Below are 10,762 nucleotides of genomic sequence, written 5' to 3' on the forward strand. Positions count from 1 at the left end.
AAACCATTTACAACTGTTAGAACCATGCATACAAACTATTTGTTTTAACTACAGTTCAAACCAAAAGAATCTGCATGGCTGATGGTTTTACTTCTCTTCAAGTCGATTGAGTGATGGAATGGGGTTGGTCCACTAAATCATTGTGAAATAGGGATCTCTTAAATACATAAAGATAATACTTTGATTGTGATTGCAGTGAGCAGAAGCAGTGACAAAGAATTTTTTCCTAATCAGTGAATGAGAGTACTTATAACTTTGAATTACAGTATGTGCATGGCTATTGGATTCCAAAAGACATTATGGAAATTAGACAGCATCTGTGTTTTTGAGCTGTGTATTTATTTTGTAGCTCTTAAAAAAAAAAAAAAAAATCTAATTCTAGATCTGTAAAAATCTACTATTTGCAGTGAGGCTTTACAGTTGAAAGGTTATAAATATTTAGGGGAAGGAAAAAAATTGATGTAACGAATATTATTTAGAATGGTACAGCTTGCCTTTTGTAGATGGCTGACATGTTGAAATCTACTGTTTAAATCCAATTATTTCTTCTCAAGCTTTTGAGTTTACTGAAATCATTCTTTTATTCAAGATTGCATATCTTCTGTGAACAGCAAGGTTTTTAACAATTTGCTTTTTTAACCGCTTTCACTTCCCTTATGGAAATGATGGGCTTATCCTCTAAATGATGCAAGCTTTATTTCTTCAGTGCAAGGAAGTGTTAAATTATACACGTCTGAAAGTTCAGTCCATTTTTTCCATCTTTTTATTTTGAACTTTGATACAGCCAAACATCCTTTGAAAAGTTAATTATAAATTAAGAGGTTATGCAGTTGATGGATTTCCACTCCATACGGCTAAATGCAGTGCCTTGCATAATACATCTGATGAAGTGAGCTGTAGCTCACGAAAGCTTATGCTCAAATAAATTGGTTAGTCTCTAAGGTGCCACAAGTACTCCTTTTCTTTTTATAAATAAAGAGTTAACTAAACTGGAATATTTTTATTAATCTTCTTTTTGTTTTTTTTGCATGGTTGGCATCTCAGAGATAAGGTAAACTTCTGTATGTATCAGAGGGGTAGCCGTGTTAGTCTGGATCTGTAAAAGCGGCAAAGAATCCTGTGGCACCTTATAGACTAACAGACATATTGGAGCTTAAGCTTTCGTGGGTGAATACCCACTTCATCCGACAAAGTGGGTATTCACCCACAGAAGCTTATGCTCCAATATGTCTGTTAGTCTATAAGGTGCCACAGGACTCTTTGCTGCTGTATGTAGTAAATTTCAGAAATCAGTGAAAGTACTACAATATCAGACTTTTAAAATGTAATAGGAAATATATATGTTATAGCTTTATTTTCAATATATTGGGTGTAAGCAAAATACTCAATGGGTACTAGTAATGTGTGACTTTAGTGCATGTATTCTGGGGTTAGCATTTACCTTAACAGTTAACATACAGGAATGTATCAGAATGAAAATGTTTTTTTCTATAATAGTGTTGATCAAGAAACTGGAAAATGTGAAGGGCCAAATTTTGAACTCTCTGAAATCAATTGGGAAGACGGCCATTGACTTCTATGGGACCAGGATTTAACCCAAATCTTTTTTTGCTTATATTTTTTCCAATACAACTATAATGGAGATATATATTACTAATTAAAAATAAGCTGACTGCATTATAGCCTTGATCCTGCACTTCTTGTTTACCCACAGTTCTCACTAATGTTGCTGGGAGTTGGGGAGTTTTAGGTGCTGAAAACATATGGATAGGCAGTTTGTGGGCATGAAGATGGGTCTAGAAGAAGTGCCAGACGCTGAATTCACATGAACAGCAATAGAACTTATGAGATCTATATTATTGTTCAAACGTTTACATCTATGTTTAATAGTAAAAAACTGTCTTTTCTTTTTAAGAGGTATAAACCCATATATCATTCAGAGGTGTACTTTTCAATGTAAATAATTGCAATGTACAAGAGTGAAAAAGTGGGTCAGGTAGCTGGGAAGGTAGAATCTACCTTTGATACTCACACCAATGGTTTTTAGAAGATCAGATTGGATCTCTACACTTTGCTGTCCTACACTGTCAATTGATGCCAGTAAATTACCTGTGCCTAGATTATGCATATTTGGTCCATTCTGTGCATTAATATTTTAAAGTTAATACAATATTAAATATATTTAACTACTGTGAGGACTGAAATAAATCTGTTCTTTCATTCTCCCTCCCTGATTATATTAATCTATACCCATTAAACTAACAGCTATAAATATCAGCCATAAAAGTCATTAAAGGGCTACAATGACACAATTGGTTGCTATAACTGAGAAATGTCATCCTTTATCAGTTTATCCAGGAAAAAGAGAAGATGATGATTTTCAGCTGTGACAAGGCTTGTTTCCTCTCTGGCAGGAAGTGTTCTTCAAAACTGGCTCTACAGAGACACATGGGAATACATGTGAGTACAAAACTAAGCTAAAGGCCTCATTGATACAGCATATGCGCATCCATACTGGTAAACTCTGTGTGTGCATTATGTTCTCACTTACAATAAACTGTAATTTTTTTGTTAACGTGGTGATTGCTTTGTAGTAGGAGAATTTGGATCTCTCTCTTTGTTCCTTAGCAAATATTTACAGTGGTTCTAATGAAAGAAGGTTTTTACCCACTAGTTAATCTGGCTATGATAGTGAGTTTATGTCCCTGATTCAGGAAAGCATCCCAGTTACTCAAGTATTTAGACTTTCTAAATAAATAAGTAAATAGATAAAGTGTTATACATTTACAAATCCTTGCCATGTAAATATTAAATACAATGCAATAATCATTACAACAGTGAGTTCTGTTTAGAGACATTCTACAAAAATATAGTTATCAGATCTGTCTATTTAACAGGGTGTTACTATATTACAGAGAGTGCATCATTATGCTTATGACATGTCATGTTTAGTGATTTTTGTTGAGTGACATTTCTGATTACATATATTTAACAGACCAGGCATGTCTATAACATGTTAATATTCAAAAAAATTGGACAAGCTGAGGGGTTTTTTTTTAAATTATTTTGGGGTGGGTGGGTGACTGTACTTTTGTCTGAGTACTGAATAAATGGTAACCAAATATCTAAGTATCCAAGTGTTTTGACTTTAAGCATATGTTTATCTTCTATGGGACTTAAGCATATCTTTAAAGTTCGGATGTGGGTGACTGCTTTCCTGCATAGGGATGTCCTTATGAACGTTCTTCCATGCATTTCTGATTGAGATCTATATTCCTGTTCACAGCCATGTTTTAGACTTAATAGTTCCTGGAGGTACTTTTGGCTCCTTTCCCTCACCTCTAGAGACTTAGGCCTGGTGTAAACTTAAACGTTAGGTTGACATGGCTATGCCACTCGGGGGTGTGAAAAATTCACACTCCCTAGCGCTGTAGCTATATCAACCTAATGCCAAGAGCAGATGCAGCTAAGGTGCCATTTCCAAAAAGGTACTAAAATATCTCTGCTATTTAATTTTTGTACTTGTGTACTTAAAGGACCTTTTTTAAGTTTTGTTTTTTGTTTTGTTTTTTTAAACCACACAGAAAGTAAACTGAATTTGCCTGAGATAAAAGTAATGATGTTCTGACTAAAAGAATGAGGAGTACTTGTGGCACCTTAGAGATTAACAAATTTATTTGGGCATAAGCTTTCATGGGCTAAGGCCCACTTCATCAGATGGATGCAGTGGAAAATACAGTAGGAAGATATATACACACAGAGAACATGAAAAAATGGATGTTGCCTTACCAACTCTAACGAGATTAATCAGTTAAGGTGGGCTGTTATCAGCAGGAGGAAAAAAAACTTCTGTAGTGATAATCAGGATGGCCCATTTTAAACAGTTGACAAGAAGGTATGAGTAACAGTAGGGGAAAAATTAGCACGGGCAAATAGTTTTTACTTTGTGTAATGACCCATCCACTCCCAGTCTTTATTCAAGCCTAATTTAATGGTATCCAGTTTGCAAATTAATTCCAAGTTCTGCAGTTTCTCGTTGGAGTCCGTTTTTGAAGTTTTTTTTTATTGAAGAATTGCGACTTTTAGGTCTGTAATTGAATGACTAGGGAGGTTGAAGTGTTCTCCGACTGGTTTATTAATGTTATAATTCTTTGTCTGATTTGTGTCCATTTATTCTTTTGCATAGAGACTGTCCGGTTTGGCCAATGTACATGGCAGAGGGGCATTGCTGGCACATGATGACCTATATCACATTGATAGATGTGCAGTGAACGAGTCTCTGATGGTGTGGCTGATGTGATTCCGTCCTATGATGGTGTCCCTTGAATAGATATGTGGACAGAGTTGGCAACAGACTTTGTTGCAAGGATAGGTTCCTGGGTTAGTGTTTTTGTTGTGTGATGTGTGGTTGCTGGTGAGTATTCTGAGTGAGTAATGTTTTGAGTCAGTGTCTTTTCTTCAGTTTTGTGGTATGTTAATGTCTTCACTGGAAGGCTCAGTATCCCTTTTTCACAGATACTCTTGGGTTCTTTTCACTTTGTTTTAAGAAATTTAGGTACATGGAATTTACATTGTCATGGTTATATTAAGTTCCTAATCCTGACAAAAGACACTGTATTAGAAATCCTGAGTTTGGGACTCTTGGATATTTTCCATATGCTAGGCATTTAACTCTGTAAATGTGATGAGTTTTTTTTTTTTTTTTTAAACTGAGCATGTTAAGAGGTTAGGAAATAGAGATTTGAATTGTACAAGTAGAATAAAACATGTGCTGTGTTAAAGGAATGGCATTCCTAAGTCTGCTACATTATATGTATGGTGGGTGGGTGACAGGCAGGCAGAGTGGGAGAGCTAATTAGCAGCTTGTGACAATATTTACAAAAGTCAGTGCATGGAAAATTTTTGTGTCAGACCTGGCAATGTAGCGGAGAAGTAATATCCACTTCTCTCCACCTTGTGCAATAAGTAAACTTTCAGGGGATTTTTAAAAACAAAAATGTGCTTTCAGTGGTTTGTCAGGAATACAACAGGAATACAACACTCTGACACTTGACTGACATGAGTTTTTTTTTTTTTTTTTTTTTTTTTTTTTTTAAATGCAGTTTTGGGGCTCCATATTCTATGGTGGTGGATCCCTGGCATACATGTGGGTACTTGGAGTAGATAGATCTCTGATATGCCAGATACACAAGTAGTCACATCACTTTAAAACATTCTAAATAACCCCTCCCCCCCGACTGCCCCACCCTCTGACCGCCCCAACCTATCCACACCCCTACCCCAAACTCCCCTGCCCTCTATCCAGTCCCCCTTACCATGCTCCCTGGAGCACCGATGGCTGACGGCGCTACAGCTGTGACAGCCAGAGCACCAGGAGAGGCAGCTGCGCCACCCGGCTGGAGCCAGCCACACCACCGCGCCACACAAAGCACCGGGTCAGGCCAGGTTCTGCAGCTGCGCTGCCCTGCTAGAGCTCACAGCCCCGCCACCCAGCGCATTGTGCCGGCAGCGCAGTGAGCTGAGGCTGCGGGGGAGGGGCTGGGTGCTAGCCTCCCGGGCAAGGAGAGGGGCCAGGCAGGACTGTCCTTCGGGCCAGATGTGGCCCGTGGGCTGTAGTTTGCCCACCTCTGGTGTAAGGTATAATTGCAGCATGATCCCTCTTGCAGGTTCTCTTCGCCTCCCCGTGAGCATCAATTATTCTGGGGAGGGGGGAATCTGCGGCAGACATTAATTCTGTACTTGTGCAGTGGTGTAGAATTCCCCCCCGCCCCTCCGAGTATTAGGTGTCTAACTGTAAGGCCTGGCCTACACTAGAAAATTAAGTTGGCTTAACTATGTCGCTCAGGGATGTGAAAAGTCCACACCCCAAGCAACAGCAATTAAACTGACCTGACCCCCTGAGTAGACAGCGGTAAGTCGACAGGTGTAGTCTTCCATCAACTTAGTTACCGCCTTTTGTGGAGGTGATTACTTATGCCGATGCGGGAACCCTTCCTGTCAGCATAGGTAGTGTCTATGTTGAAGTGCTGTAGCATTTCAAGTGTAGACGAAGCCTGAGTATGATTTTGAAAATTTTGGCCTTAACCTCTCTGAGATTCAGTTTTCCCCTGGGGATTAAAGATTCTATATACTGAGTCCAAAATGATGTTCATTTTTTAAAATTATTGTTAAAAGACCATACAGAACAAAATCTACTTTATAATGAACCGTTACCAAAAGTACATGTAAAACACTGGAGATGGAAGCGTCCTGCATGTTTGCATTTGTAATGGTTCCAGTAGAGAATCGGAGAGACACTGGTTAAAAATCATATATTTGAGGGGAAATACTACCTTACCTGTGTTGATGTTGTTAATAAGTTAACTTATTTCATTTTTAACAAGCTAATAGATTTTTTTAAGTTTTCACCATTAACTTGAATTGTCTGGGTTTTTTTGCATTTGGGTTTGAACCCATGAAAATAGACTTATCAGTTTAGTTTTTCTTTATCACGTATTTATTTCACTTTCATGTCCTCCTCTATTAGATAAATGTTGTAAAATATGCAGGTAAACGTTCAGATCAAAGCATGTGTGCAGATGGGCATGCATGCACAATTTCCATGCGCACCAAAAGGCAGAAGCCCTTAATGTCCTCTGCTTTTTAAGCATTATTTTTTTGTGCTCTTGCTAAAAGGTGTCCATGCTTTTACAAAAAAAATAATTAACACCCTGGCTTCACTGCTAATACTGTTTCCTGTTGCTTTTTGAGAACTTCCGTTCTACCTCCTCTTCAATTTGCAAGAGACTGTGTTTTTAACTAGTGTTAACCTAGTGACTTAAAGCAGGCTGAGAGTTAGTGTTCTGTATTCATGGGGCTGATGCAGGAAAAGGGGCAAAGATAAGTCTTTTTAGGAGAAAAGTAAACTGATCTTCAATTTGGAAATGGAGTTAGTCAATTTACCTGAAACCACGTTCAGCTGTGATGATTTAAGGTTAAAGGTATCTTACCAATAAGTGATCTATCTAGAATTAGAATTGTCCTTTTGTGCAAGAACATACTTTTTATTTCAGATTTTATTTAGTGCAACAGCTTTCTTATAGATGTTCAAGTCAAGTGTGTTAGATTAAAAGTTGTAACCATTCAATACCTGAAGGAAGGGCTTTGTGTGCAAGTCCACGTGGGAACTAAGGCATTTCTCGCCATGGATGCAGCCTGCAAGTATATGACCATTTTGTAATTGGCCACATGGGCAAAGAGGAGAGTCACGAAGGGCCCACTTTAAGTCTTTTGCAGTACATCTCATAACTCTACAACTGAAGTGATTGAGTTTTAGCGATTGAGTTCAAACCAGGGGGCTGAATTATTAGATTTGTCACAACATAGGCACTGGCTACGTTTGAAGCTTGTTCTTGCTGATGCAGCTACATTACCGTCACATATCCCATAAGTAACCTGCTTCGGCAGTGGAAACCTAAGCTGCTACTAGCAGGTCAAACCTTCCACGTCCTGGCTAGCGTAGACTCTCAAGTGATCTTATTTCAGATGGGAATATGTAAAAGACAAGCCAATGGGTCTGAGGATATTTTTTTTAATGTTCTGGTGATTTCCTTTGAATTTTCCCTCCCCTCAGCTCCCATTCCTCATTTATGTGAACATGTCTGCTGCTTTCCATATTTTGATAGGTGAGAAGCCTTTCAAATGTGAAATCTGCTCTTATGCCTCAATTGATGCAAGCTCCCTGCGCAGACATTTCAGGACTCACGCAAGTGAGAGGCCCTACAAATGCGAAATGTGCCCGTACAGTTGGTAAGTGTAAATAGTCCCCCTTGCTTGGGCAGATTTTTCACAGTATAACTATGCGTTTGTTTTTTTTTAAATAAGAGATTGTTTCCTACATACTTCCATCCATCAACAAAAGAAGCCAGATATTTAAATTCACTCCTATAGACAGTCATTCGATACAAAGAGCTAATGAATAGTTTAGTTTTTCTAAGTGGATGTTTCTAACTCCTTTATCTCTGCTTCCACTTAATTTCTATTGATTATTGTACAGGCTACGAGGGAGGATATATGGAATTGGAAAATGATGAATCTAAAAATATCTGAGGGGAAATTGAGATATCTGTGTCATGCCTGGGGCACTGGGATTATGACAGAAGAACACGTTTCTATACGTTCATTCAATGAATGGGAGTCTCTTCCCACTGTTACATGAGCTTCACTAGGTCTTTTCCTCATACTGATTTCTTCTGCCAGTTTGCTTGTAGTGCCCATCCCCCACAACTTGGAAAACTGTCACGTTACTTAAGGCATTTCCCATTGTGAGGTCATACACCTGTCTTTTGTTCGTTTGACAGCACTGGCACAGTACTGTACATTGTATCAAGAATAGAAGCAATAGGTAACTTTGGTAAAGCTCAAATATATTTTGAAGTATGTTACGGAGCATTTAGTAATGTGTAAGTAATGCAAAAGGATAACTTAAATATTTTACATTCTTATGTCTTTGAACATTGTACTGTATGTTAAGTGCAAACATCCAGAGGGAAATGGTATTTAACTGCAAAGGTTTAAACTGAGATAGCTGAGATAAGTTTTGTCTGCCGAACCCATTTGTTGGTTGGTTTGGTTGGAAGGACTATTATAAAACCGTCAATAGTAAATAATTTAGCACTGGATGCGATTATGCTTGCAAAATTGAAGTGTTACTTCCAAGTTTCCTTCAGTGCCAAAGTTCAAACATGGAAACACATCCATCAAATAAGAGGTAAGATAACAAAAATACCGAGTTTAGAGTAAACTCCCAACTCCCTGACCTACATTATGAGCCTTGCAGTAACTGAACACAGGAATAACAACAACAAAGTCTCTTCCTACTCTTCATGACAGCTGCACTGAAATTAAGAACTCTAAACATTGTCCAGCTTCGGTGACAAAAAATGAATTAAATTCAAGAATTGGAGCAGATAATTCACTACCAAATTTGGACAAAAACAGGACACATTCATTAGCAGATGACTGCCTTCTTGGAAGTTATAAGAATGATGTTTGTTCTACTGTATAAGTTAGAGAGCAGGAAGGAGTCAGCAAATAAATATTCCTGTTACATAACAGACACCACAGAACTGCAGAGCAGAACGCTGCTAATCTGCAGTTCACTAAACTACACACTCAATAATCTGCACAAAAAATTGTCAGATTCTTCTCCTGTCAAGTAAGATTTAACAGTAGGGCACTGTAGTGAATTCTCATATTATGAAAATCTTTTTACAAAACATGCTGCAGTATTTTTCTAGTGTATATTGTGCTTTATTTTAAATCATTGACAAAATAAGTACAGCTTTGTGCCATGTTGGCCTTGATTCTAATCAGATTTACTAATTTACAGAATTCACTAGTTCCCTGCACTAGTACAAATTGCAAGATTGGTTGGTTGGTTTGTTATAAGGCCCTAATCCTGGCCTTATGTACATCCTTAACTTTAGGCATGGGAGTAGTTCCATTGAAGTCAATGGAACGGTCATATCTTCAAAGTTGAGCATGCATGTACATGTGTGCAGGATCAGAGCTTAAATATAATGCACGAATAAGGATGATAGTTCAAAATTGTGGCTGAGTTGCACGCAAGCCATGGAAAAAATCACGTAAAAGAAATTGTGGACCTTATTATTTGTGCTAATAAGGTCTATTATTATTTTTCCATGATTTCTGCTGTTGGCAGCCCTGGGCTGAGAACAGGGGATCCTGCTGTCAAAACTGTGGTGGAAGCCTAATATTGCAGGATCCACAATTTCCACAGTATTGTGAATTAAGTTGGGCCTTATGCATGAGTAACTAAATTCAGCAAGTGTGCTGTATCATGCTCTGAAAGTGCCATTTACTTAAAGAACGTTTCACAGGTGTATTTATTATACAACTTCATTATACCAATTACTTGCTTATCATCAGCGTAAGAGCTGAATAATGTTCTCTCTCTCTAATAAATATATATATATATTCTCCAAATAGCCGCATGTATGAATTTGTGAATATACAAATTCATACAAACTGTTGCAATATTTTCTTTAAATAATTTTTTTAATGCTCCACTATCTTTTACTTTAGACTACAACCCCCGCTACTTTAACTTATACCATCTTATACTGTCCTGTTGCTTTTTTTTTTTTTTTTCCTGCTGTGTAAATTGCTTCAATATAGAATTCATTAGGCTGTTGATCTCAGTGGGCCATATTCAAAGAGGAAGGGTAAAGTGATGTAAGGTACCCATAAGTAAACACGTGTAAGCAGGTCTAAGGCTATGTTGACACTTGGGGTGCAATGTACAGTTTGTGTAAATACGCCCGGGCTAGCTTTAATCGAGCTAGCACCCTGAAAATATCAACGAGGGCACAGCAGTGCAGGCTTCAGCGTGTGCAAGTACGTACCCAGGGGATCAGCTGTGCGTGTACAATCTGCGGTGATCCCTGTGCTGCTGTGCCATCGCTGCAGTTTTTTGCGAGGTTGCTAAATTAAAGCTAATGCAATTACATCTACACAAGCTTCAAATCACAGCTGCAGTGTAGACGTATACCCTCAGATGGTATAATTGAAATAACAAAGGAGCGAGAAGAATGTGCAAATTACACCAATTTAGCTACACCTCTGAGTTCTACCCAATACTCTAATTTTAATTTGAGACTAAAATAAAGTTTTGGGTTGGATTACCTGTAGCTAGTCACGAGAAAGTTTCATGATTTGAGCTGCCACATGTGAAGACTGTTTATGTGCCTTGGATTCAGCA

General features: G+C 38.1%; 1 pseudogene; it reads left to right on the forward strand.

Moving 5' to 3' along the window:
• The window catches only part of LOC140907045 (zinc finger autosomal protein-like), a 33,221-nt pseudogene that overhangs the window by 12,732 nt on the left and 9,727 nt on the right, over positions 1–10,762 (forward strand).

The sequence above is a fragment of the Lepidochelys kempii genome, chromosome 2 (genome assembly GCF_965140265.1).
Source record: "Lepidochelys kempii isolate rLepKem1 chromosome 2, rLepKem1.hap2, whole genome shotgun sequence".
Lineage (NCBI taxonomy): Eukaryota > Metazoa > Chordata > Testudines > Cheloniidae > Lepidochelys > Lepidochelys kempii.